This window comes from Pteropus alecto, unplaced genomic scaffold, assembly GCF_000325575.1.
Source record: "Pteropus alecto unplaced genomic scaffold, ASM32557v1 scaffold38, whole genome shotgun sequence".
In the NCBI taxonomy this organism is placed as follows: Eukaryota; Metazoa; Chordata; class Mammalia; order Chiroptera; family Pteropodidae; genus Pteropus; species Pteropus alecto.
In genome coordinates this window covers 1,662,414-1,667,002 of record NW_006442512.1, presented here as the reverse complement: position 1 = coordinate 1,667,002, position 4,589 = coordinate 1,662,414, and the positions used below count along the sequence as shown (strand labels likewise).

At 38.0% G+C, this 4,589-nt stretch overlaps 1 pseudogene; it reads left to right on the top strand.

Moving 5' to 3' along the window:
• Positions 1-1,654: 1,654 nt before the first annotated feature.
• Positions 1,655-2,050, top strand: LOC102892295 (annotated as a pseudogene).
• The last annotated feature ends 2,539 nt before the right edge of the window (positions 2,051-4,589 follow it).

Sequence of the window (4,589 nt, the reverse complement as noted above, 5' to 3'; positions counted from 1 at the left end):
TCTGTGTTTTCTTCTAAGAGTTTTATGGTTTTAGTCTTGATATTTAGGTCTTTGATCTAGTTTGAGTTAATTTTTGTATATGGTGTGAGGTAAGAGTCTCACTTCTTTTGCATCTGGATACCAAGTACTATTTATTGAAGAGACTATTCTTTCCCCATTGATTGGTCTTGGCACCGTTGTTGAAAATCAATTGACAGTAGATATGTGAATTTATTTCTGGACTCTAGGTTATATTCAATTGACCTAAATGTCCTTATTCCAGTGCCACACTGTTTTGATTATTGTAGCTGTAGCTGCAGTAATTGTTGAAATCCAGTGGTGTGATTCTTCCAACTTTATTCTTCTTTTTCCCTGATGTGATTTTAAACAGCAAAGTTTCTCGGGGTCTTATGATTCAAAGGAACAACATTTTTCAGCACTATCCTTGAGGCTGATGTAATTTCAATGAACATGATTCCTACCTAATATTATGCCCTTGATTCTCATTATCAGGAGCAACACCTTGTTTGTCCCTTTTAAAATCTCCCTGTTGATCCCTTGATCTTTTTTAATCTAAATAAGAAAAGACCATGAAATTCCGATTCATGTCCCTATATCTTCACAGCTGTGTGTATTCCTTCTCTGTGTCCAGCTGATCATCAAGAGTTTAAATTGAGTTGATAACATAATTGATCCATTTTCCTTCTCTGCAATGTCGTGTGATGAACCAGTTTTCATAATAGTGGCTGCACAGTAGCTTTTAAGACTCTTGAGGTCTAGCATCTGATGTAAAGATGCCAACTAATACTATAAGGAGGGTTTGAAAAGCACCTCTAAACCATAATTCAAGGTTTCCCAAGACCTAGCCATGAGAATTGATTCCAAAAGGGTAATTTTGAAAGCCAAGTAGGACATTTTTATATTTTGTGTGAAGACCTTTCTAATTGAGCAGAAGAATTTATGTAAATATACAAGAAGAGGTATTTGCTAATGAACAGACACCACCTTATTCAGCCAACAAGTAGCTCAGTCTAATTCTATAATTTAATGTCATGACTTCCATAGGAAGAAAAATATTTTGTATTTAATGTTCAAATGCAGGTATACCAAACCACAGACCAAATACTCAAGAAATGTTCGGAAGTAATTTTTTGGACTCCCCTTAGATAATCTGCACTTGAACAGGCATATCAATGAGAGCAGATTAAGTCATTTATCAGAGAGTGAAAAAGTATTAAAATCCAAGAATGGCATAAAAACCATTACTATGTATCAGGCTCCTCACTCCCTTTAAGGTCCCCAATGTGTAGCAATATTCCTTAGGCATAAACATACAAAGCACAATTTGCAACTTTGTTAAATTTCTCTTCCTTGGATGTCTGGGAACCATTATAACAAAATATGTCTAAAGTGACATAACTATATATAGTGACAAGAGTGTAGTTAGTCCTGCCAGCACAAATAAATTTTCTTTAATCAATTAGTTGAGTGTAAAGTGTTGTTCGTTATGTCATGTGATGTGGCACAATTGGCAAGATTTTATATTACATGGCTTTACAAAAACCCTAGCATTTTGTGTTCGCCGTGCCACCATTGCTCTCCAGCGCCATCGCCGCCTCCAGCTCACCAAGCTCCAGCTGAAGGAGAACGCCGGTAGTTAAGGAGGTCTCTATACATGGCTCCTACAGAGCAGACTGCCCGCAAATGAACCGGTGGTAAAGCCCAGGAAGCAACTGGCTGCAAAAGCGGCTCGCAAGAGTGCGCCTTCTACTGAAGGGGTGAAGAGACATCGTCGTTACAGGCCTGGTACTGTGTGTAGCATTTCTTGAAATTAGACGTTATCAATTTCCTTCCAGCATCTGGTGCAAGAAATTGCTCAGGACTTCAGAACAGATCTGCACTTCCAGAATGCAACTATTGGTGCTTTGCAGGAGTCAAGTGAGGCCTATCTGGCTGGCCATTTTGAAGACACCAACCTGTGTACTATCCATGCCAAACGTATAACACAATTATGCCAAAAGACATCCAGCTAGCACGCCACATACATGGAGAACATGCTTAAGAATCCACTATGATGCAAGATATTTCATCCCTTAAAAAAAATTCTCCTCTTCCTATTATTGGTAGTTCTGAACATTAGATATTTTTTCCCGTGGGGTCAAAAGATACCTAAGTATATAATTGCAAGTGGAAAAATAGGGGACAGAAATCAGGTGTTGGCAGTTTTTCCATTTTCATTTGTGTGTGAATTTTTAATATAAATGAGGGACATAAAGCATTAATAAAAGTCAAAATGTTTCAGTGAACAAGTTTCAGCAGTTCAACTTTATAACAATTATAAATAAACTTGTTAAATTATTCTGAACAATGCCAACATTTGGATTTTTTATAAACAAGTAAATTTCTTATTGATGGCAAAATAATAATAATAATAAAATTTTTAAAAACCCTATCAACCTTTGTAACAGGTATTTGTGTCATATTTACATGAGTTATCTCAACACAAGCCATGTATTTAAAATACTTTTTGAACTATTATAGCTAACCAGTTTTGTTTTCTCAATATAATCAGCCCATGATGTACTTTTTTCTACATTAAAGTTATTAATTGAGGACCAATCTGAAACAGAAATTAATTTTCATGAATGAGCCTTATCATAATTGCAGTTGGTGGCATCCTTAGTAAAATAATTTAATAGAAGAGATTTCACCAGTATTTTTGGAGACAAAAAATAAATTCAACAGCAAGTTAAATTTTCTGAGGTAGCTACTGAATCTAAAAAATGAAGGACCTCTATATAGAGTAAGTCTGAGAATTAGGAGGGTCAGAAATTTTTTCTTGAATTTGAGCTGTCTACTTCTGTGAAGTCCCTGCCTCTGGATTAACAAGGTCCTGGAGATCCTGACTTTGTCACTGAGTATAGTCTGGCAACTGTCTGTAATGGTTATTGAGACTTTCTTGATGTTCCTTCTAAGAGATTCAGTTTCTAATCTATGACTCGTAGCAGGGATCTTTAGTAAAGTGTAAGGAAACAAAACAGCAACTTCTTGAGCCTGATAAAACCAAATGGCTCTGGTTAATTTGTTTTGATAATCAATAATACTAGACTTAGGAAAGTGGAATCTTCTGTTGAGAATAATACACATCAATCTATAAAGCTTTAGTCAGTTATTTATACCATAAAGTGTTTTTATGATTGTTCTCAAATGAAAGGAGTATTTAAACATAGATACAAAAATTGTTCATCATTCTGTGTGTAGTTTATTATTTTGGTTGTTGCAGGTGAACAGACAATGCCTATTATAAAACAAAAAAGTACATATTCCCTGAAGCATATTAATATCAAAACTGAATTTCTCTTTAGATATGTCAGATTTGATTTATTTTCATCTCGGTTTGGAAAACAAGACTTTTCTTAATGATTTAAGTTAAATAAAACCTGGTAAGTGAGAGGGAACCAAAAAGGTGTAGATGATAGAGGCTCTGTTCATCCCTCTGGCGACCAAATCAAAGTTGTGACGAAAATAAGGAGCAGCAGCAATGAAAAATCGCCTGGGATCTTGCTGAACAAGCCATACAATTAGGAAGAAATCCAAGAAAGCACCCTGCAACAGCAGAAGGTAGGACGGGGCAAGGATGTGGGGCTGCCCCTTCCTGAGCTACTGAGTGAACTGGAGGCTGCAGCAGCGGCAGCAGCCGATGCCTCTGAAAGGGGCCGTGTCCACGAGCAGATTTTTGCAGTGATGGACCTGCTCTCTCTGAGCAGCAGTGCCGATTTGGCTGTTCACAGGGGGCACCAGGGACTTACAAGGAGATACTGTCGGAGTGAAGGCCTAAGCAAGATTCGCTCTGTACAGAAGTACCGGCGGTATTCATTGTTCCCTGTTGAGCCCTCCCCTCCACCAGAGCACTGACATAGAGACGTCATCAAACTGGATAATAGAGGTCGTTCCGCCCAAAGGTGGAAACTCACCTACCCCAACTGAAACCTCACCTCCCCCAACTCATGGCCCCCACCCAAGCCACATCCAGGTATATCCTCAGCGAGTCAGGTGCTCCTTGCTTAGCAGTGCCTAGACTCACACTGGAGGCAGCTGGCCTTGGTTTTTGATGTGGCCTTTTGAGGCAACTATAAGCACAGGATCTGTGGATTGCTTGCTGGATCTTAATAGGTGGCTCCGGAGGAGCAGAGGCTTGAGCTAAATTTGGCCTGTAGCTGAACCCCTCTCAGGACTGTGCCACTGGACACCTACTTCACAAATCCACACCAATAAGACTGGAAGACTTAGAAACTTCGCTTGATACATAGAAACAGACACAGAAAGGCAGCCAAAATGAGAAGACAAAGAAACAGAAACCATATGAGAGAACAAAACAGAGATCCAGATAAAATAGAGTTAAGCAATCTAACAGATGCAGTGTTCAAAACATTGGTTATAAAGATGCTCAATGAACTTTTGGTTAAATTCAGTGAGAACTTCAACAAAGAGATAAAAAACATAAAGATGGGAATGGAAATTTTAAAAGGGAAACAGTCTGAAATGAAGAACACATTATCTGAGATGAGAAGTATATTAAATGGAATAAACAAAGGAATAAACAGAGTGAA